This window comes from Neophocaena asiaeorientalis, unplaced genomic scaffold, assembly GCF_003031525.2.
Source record: "Neophocaena asiaeorientalis asiaeorientalis breed wild unplaced genomic scaffold, Neophocaena_asiaeorientalis_V1.1 scaffold150, whole genome shotgun sequence".
Classification (NCBI taxonomy): domain Eukaryota; kingdom Metazoa; phylum Chordata; class Mammalia; order Artiodactyla; family Phocoenidae; genus Neophocaena; species Neophocaena asiaeorientalis.
The window spans coordinates 20,144,247-20,151,441 of record NW_020176571.1 but is presented as its reverse complement, the minus strand read 5'-3'; the positions used below and the strand labels follow the sequence as shown (position 1 = coordinate 20,151,441).

The following is a 7,195-nucleotide window of genomic DNA, read 5'->3' as shown; positions in this document are numbered from 1 at the left end:
GATCGTAGTGTATGGGTGTAACTTGCTTGATTCACTCAGCAATATATGGCAAGCATCCTTCCTTGTGAGTATATATAGATCTGTATCATTTTTTCAAATATCTGCATAATATGTTATAATCTGAATGTAGTATAATTTATTAAATCCCCCCTCTGCTGATGGACACATATCACTTCCAGTGTGGGAGTACTGCTAATAATATTACAATTTTATCCACACAGTTTTGTGCAATTGTGTACTTCGGCAGGAACAAATTATTGTCAGTAGTGCAATAGTGCATTCAACTAACGTTCACATTTTAAAGGTTTGTGGGTACTGACAACTTTCCCTCTGAACTGCAGCAATGTCAAATCAAACTTTCGGAGATGATGGAAATGTTCTCTGTGTTGTCCAGTATGGTAGCCGCTAGTGACATGAGGCCATTGGTCACTTGAAATGTTGTTAGTGAAACTGAGGAACTGAATTTTAATTTTATTTCATTTTTTTAAAGTATTTATTTAATTTATTTGGCTGCATCTGGTCTTAGTTGCAGCACACGGGCTCTTCATTGTGGCACGCAGGCTTCTCTCTAGTTGTGGCGTGCGGGCTCTAGAGCACGCCAGCTCAGTAGTTGTGGTGCATGGACTTAGTTGCCCCACGGCATGTGGGATCTTAGTTCCCTGACTAGGGAGCGAACTGGCGTCCCCTGCGTTGGAAGGTGGATTCTTAACCACTGGACTTCCAAGGAAGTCCCTTTATTTCACTTTAAATCTAAAAATTTCAATTGATTGTCTTTGATTTTCTTGGTTTATGACCACTGGCTAGGGCATCCATACAAACATTGAATAATAGGTGTGAATAAGCAGACTTTTCTTGTTCTGAGCTTTAATCAGAATTCTTCAAGAGTCACATCTTATGTGTGACATTTGTTGTTGGTTTCTGATAGGTTGTCTTCATCAAAGTAACAGAAAGTGCTAGTGGGATACCCTCAAAGCCATTCTGTAACCTCTAACTATGGATGCTGGAGAGCCAGTTACTTACTTCCTCTGTTAAGGGGAAGTCTGCTGGCATCTTAAGAGAGAGATCATTTGAATCCTCTTAAGGGTTAGGTATCAGTGCGTGTGTGAGTGCAGAGCTTGTTGGCAGTTCTCCTTTTCCTACATCCAGTCTTGAAGCCTAGAGCTGTGGCAGCCCTCCTAATAATAAGCAACCAGCATGAGAATGAAGAGCTGACAGCTAAGCATGGTCAAAACACAAGGCTGGAATGAGCCTGAGTCCCAAGTTATATTTTTAGCTCACTGACCCAGTTCTGAGACTGTCTGCTTCTGAAATTCTTGTAAAATATATACAAAAATGTTATTATAGCTTAAACCACCATTCACAGAGTTTTCTGTTACTTTCCAGCAGAGCATTCTTAACCAGTACTTCAAGTTAAGACCACTTTTTTTCTATTCCTAGTTTTATAAGTATTATTAAAACCAGAAATGAATGTCATGATCAATCACTGAATGTCATGATCAATCACATATCTTTTCAAATATAAATTTCAAAGAACAACAGCAAATACTTAAATAATGCCAAATATGTGGAAGGCATTGTCCTAAGTTTTTACATTTATTAACTAATGTAATCTTTACAAAAACCCTATGGGGTAGATACTATTATTATCCATATTAAAAAATGAGGAAATTGAGACACAGAGAGGTTAGGTAAATTGCCTAAGGTCACATAGCTAATAAGTGACAGAGTCAGTATTTGAACCTATACAGTTTGGCTCCAGGATCCTGGATCTTAGTCTACCTCTAGCACTTATTGTAGTATTGAAAAAATGATACATGGACCACAGTATGTATTTCTCAATTCTATCATTATTTTATTATTAGTTGTCTTTATCATAAGAGTTACCAACAGAGCTATTTGACTGAACTAATGGCAAGTGAATATGAATTATTTTATTATTTTTAATTGGATTATAGTTAATATACATATTACATTAGTTTCAGGTATATTACATAGTGATTCAATATTTTTAAATATTATGAAATGATAATAGTAAATCTAGTTCCTGTCTGTCACCAAAGTTGTTACAATATTATTGACTATATTCCCTCTACTATGCATTTCATCCCTGTGACTTATTTATTTTATAGCTGGAAGTGTGTACCTCTTAATCTCCTTCACCTATTTCATCTGTCCCTCAACCCCCTGCCCCTCTGGTAACCACCTGTTTGTTCTCTATATATGTGAGTCTGTTTCAGTTTTGTTTTGATTGTTCATCTGTTTTGCTTTTTAGATTCCACGTATAAGCGAAATTATACAGTATTTGTCTTTCTCTGTCTAACTTATTTCGCTTCACATAATACCCTCTAGGGCCATCCATATTGCTGCAAAGGGCAAGATTTTATCATTGTAACGGCTGAGTAATATTCCATTGTATATATATACCACATTTTTATCCATTCATCTATCAATGGACACTTACGTTGCTTCCATATCTTGGCTATTGTAAATAGTTCTGCAATGAACATAGGGGTACCTATATCTTTTCAAATTGTGTTTTCATTTCTTCAGATGAAAACCCAGTAGTGGAATTGCTGGACCATATGGTAGTTTTATTTTTAATTTTTTTTTTTTAGGAAACTTTATACCCTTTTCCATAATGACTGCGCCAATTTACATTCCTACAAACAGTGCATGAGAGGTCCCTTTTCTCCACATCCTCACTAACACTTGTTGTTTCTTGTCTTTTTGATAATAGCCATCCTGATAGGTGTGAGGTGGTATCTCATTGTGATTTTGATTTGCATTTCCCTGATGATTAGTGACTCTGAATACATTTTCATGTGTCTGTTGGCCATCTGTATATTTCCCTTGGAAAAATGTCTATTCAGGTCCTGTGCCCATTTTAAAATCAGGTTGTTTGGTTTTTTTTGATATTGAGTTGTGTGAATCCTTTATGTATTTTGGATATCAACCCCTTACTGGATATATCATTTGCAGGTATTCTCCGGTTCAGTAGATTGCCTTTCATTTTGGTTGCTGGTTTCCTTCCCTGTGTGAAAGCTTTTTAGTTTGGTGTAGTCCCATGTGCTTAATTTTGCTTTTGTTTCCCTTGCCTGAAGAGGCATATCCAAAAATATGTTGCTAAGACCAGTGTCAAAGAGATTACTGCCTATATTTTCTTCTAGAAGTTTTATGGTTTCAGGTCTCACATTTCAGTCTTTAATCCATTTTGAGTTTATTTTTGTATATGGTGTAAGAAAGAAGTCCAGTTTCATTTTTTTTGAATGTAGCCGTCCAGTTTTCCCAACATCATTTATTGAAGAGACTGTCTTTTTCCCATTGGATATTCTTTCCTCCATTGTCATAAATTAATTGACCATATAAGTGTGGATTCATTTCTGAGCTCTCTATTCTGTTTCATTGATCCATGTGTCTGTTTTTGTGCCAGTTTCATAATGTTTTGATTATTGTAACTTTGTATTATAGTTCAAAATCAGGGAATGTGGTATCTTCTTTCTGAAGATTGTTTTGGCTATTTGGGGTCCTTTGTGGACCCATACAAATTTTAGGGTTATTTGTTTTAGTTCTGTGAAAAATGCCATTGGTATTTTGATAGGGATTGCATTGAATCTGTAGATTGAGGAGTATGGACACTTTAATGATATTGTTTCTTCCAGTCCATGAGCACTTTTTTTTTCTGTTTATTTGTGTTGTCTTTAATTTCTTTCTTCAAAGTCTCCTAGTTTTCAGAGTATTGGTCTTTCACCTTCTTGGTTAAATTAAATTCCTAGGAATTTTTTTTTTTGGATGCAATTGTAAATGGGATTTTTTTCTTCATTTCTCTTTGTGATGGTTCATTATTAGTACATAGAAATGCAACAGATTTCTGTATATTATTTTTGTATCCTACAACTTTACTGAATTCACTTATTAGTTCTAATAGTTTTTTCTGGTGGATATTAATTCAGTATTTTAATGTCAGTTACATAATTTGCTGTAAAAAGAGAGCACCAGTAAAATTCAATCGATCAAGCATCAAAGCCAATCTTAGTTTTTCATACTCAATTTATTTTCTTAAGAAGTTTGATTCACAAATTCATTTCTTAGACTTTTTTTTTTCTGGGACTCACAAAAATAATATCCTTTTCTTATTCTTCCTAAAGTTAGAGTTATAATAGATGAATTAAGGCAATTTCCCCCATTTCTTTAACATGTCCTTACTTTGGCCAGAATTTCTTTCTTTTTTTTTTTAATAACTTTTTTTTGTTTGTTTTATTCTGCATTTCTCATATGATAGTCGCAAACCCAGCAATTGGTTTTGTTTTCTGCCTTTGTTATTCTGTCAGCATCTATGTCAACACACTTTTTCCCAATAGCATATGCAGTCTGAACCTCATCTGGTGGGTATACATAGGCCCTCAAAGATCCTGGCTCTCCAGCATGGGAACCTGAGTCCTTCCTTTCAACTACACCTACATATGTCTGTGCTTGGGGCTCTGCCTTGGTCCCATCACCTTTGAGGTGTCCTTAGGCCAGGAGCACCAAACACGTTATATGCCAACTCTGAATAAATACAGGGGGCTGCTTGGAGCCCAGGGTTGAGGGTAAGATGGTAGGCTGTGTCTGGGTTCCATTACAAAGAATGGACAATGTCTGCCATGGCAACACCAACTAGACATGTCTGGAATGAGGATATTGGGAGAAGAGGCTACACGCTGGCCACAGGTTTAGAAAGGGACAAGGTGTACGTTCCATCCCTGCCTTAGGTGGTTGTTCTGTTTCCCAGGCTGTGTTGTCTCACTGGCCAGGAGGTTGAGGGGGCAGTCTAAAGACCATGAAGCTGCAAGTGGCTTCCCCAGGCCCTGGATTGGAGAGCATGAGCCCCAAGCTAGAGGGAGCTTGGAAGGGCAGCCTGTGCAGGGCCCTAGAGGGTTCTACATGCTGCAGGCCACGCTGGCATTAGTTCCTTGTCCTCTGGAGTCAGTTTCATCCAGGCAAAGCCAGCTGGCTGGCTGTCAAAGAGTCAGATACAACTGGGGGGTAAAAACACTTTTCCATGGCACTTAATCTCTGGATACACTTTCCAAACTAAAAAGGTTTCTCTTCTATGTGCTACTGAGAAATCAAAATAGAGTAAAAGGACAGTCTTACTTTAATCAAGTTCCAGAATGAGGACACACAGCTTAGAAAAGCACTGTCTCAGCAGAAGATGCAAGGATGTGTGTAAAAGAATGTTTCTAGAAAATACCAAAGGCACCAAATATAACCCCAACTTTGCCTTCTGCTTCTCCTTGATGCCACTCCATACCCCAGGAGCGGAGGCTACTTTGTCCAGCTGACTTTGGGAATGTCATAGTGCTCTGTGAGTGTGTCCAGGTGTCTGTTGAAGTCCTCTTCTCTCTGCTTGTGCGTATTAAATGCTTTCTCCAGGATTTGCCGCTTCTCCTGCATCTTCTCGAAGGCTGCCTGGGCCGGTGTCCACTTGTGCAGGCTGCACCGCTTCTCCTCCTCGTTCTTTTTGCTTGTTCCCATTGCATCCAAGAGTTTCACCTAGTCTTTGTCCTTCTTTTTCTTCTTCCGCTTAGTCACTCCGAGCTCTGCAATGCCTTTCAGCTTCAGAGGCCCCTTCTCCACAATTTCTTCCTTTTTCTCCCCTCCTTCTTTGATCAAGGACAGTGATGCTTTCTTCCTCTGTCATCCAGGAAAAAGTTGCATAAACAAACAAAAAAAGGGAACAAGGACTTAATACTCCCACCTACTCCTGGGTTTTTATGTCTCATCTCTTTTGTTCTGTCTTTACTGTGCATGACTCAACATATGTGGACAATATCTTAAAATCCTGTTAACACTCCGTAAATTAAAATAACAGAGCCTCCTGACAGCAGTAGTTATATAAGTAAATGTAAACCAAGATTATCTATGATGTAGGGCACAATGGGAATTACAGTTTTGTATAAGTTGACAATAGAGAATTATATTGATACTTGATAATCTTTAAAGGCATTTGTTGTATTTTTCCTATTTCCTATTATTTATGTATCCATTGGAAGTATAGTGAATTCAAATTAACTAAGTATGAGTTGTGAAAAAGATAATATTAGTAAGATGACTCCAGTCTAACCATCATCATAGGCTTATTCTTTTACCATCACCTAAAGAAGATAAGGTTTTTTGTGTGTGTATATAAGTATAATGACATTTAGTTCATAGATTTGTCATCATCATCTTTATTATCATTTCAAGATGATAATGATAATATAAATTATCATAATCATAATTATCACCATTATGTGAGATTTTGTATATCTATCATTTAATATAATTCTTTTTCTAGTGATTCTTTAAAAAAATTATTGCTAGATGTATAATTAAATGTCAGTGAATCAAGAGTGGCCAAGATGGTGGAGTAGGGAGACCCTGAGCTCACCTCCTCCCACAGGCACACCAAAATTACAACTATTTACAGAGAAACTATTGATGAGAAGGACCTGAAGACTAGAAAAGATCTTCTACAACTATAGATATAAATAAGGAACCACAATGAGATGGGTAGGAGGGGCAGAAATGTGGTATTAGTCAGACCCATACCCCCAGGTAGGCAACCCACAAGTGGGAGGATAATTACGATTGTAGAGGTTCTCCCCAAGGAGCTAGCGGTCTGAGCCCCACACTTGGCTCCCCACTTGAAGGGTCCTGCACTGAGAAGATGAGCCCTCAGAGTGTTTGGCTTTGATGACCAGCAGGGTTTACTTTTGGGAGAGCCAGAGGACTGTAGGAAACAGAAACTCCACTCTTAAATGGTGCACACAAATTTTCACATGCTCTGAGATCAAGGGCAGGAGCAAGTGTTTGCAAAGAGCTTGGGTCAAATCCACTTGCTGATTTTGGAGAGCTTCTTGCAGAGGCAGGAGGCAACTAGGACTTACCCTGGGGACATAAACACTGGCAGCAGCCATTTTGGGGAATTTATTCTACCACAAGGACACTAGTACTGGCAAATGACATTTTGGAATCCTCCCACTATCTTATTCGTGCTGGGACCCAGTTCCACCAACCAGCCAGTTGGCACCAGTCCTGGGATACCCCATGCCAAAGAGCTAGCCAGACAAGGACACAGCCCCAACCACCAGCAGGGCAGTTGCTTTAGGACCCCCTGCACCGCCAGCCTCCATGGGACCTGGATCCATCCACCAGAGGGCCCAGGACCTGGTTC

General features: G+C 38.6%; 1 pseudogene; it reads right to left on the bottom strand.

Annotated features, from left to right (window-relative positions):
* Window positions 1-5,233: 5,233 nt before the first annotated feature.
* On the bottom strand, window positions 5,234-6,938 carry LOC112391730 (protein FAM32A pseudogene; annotated as a pseudogene).
* Window positions 6,939-7,195: the final 257 nt, after the last annotated feature.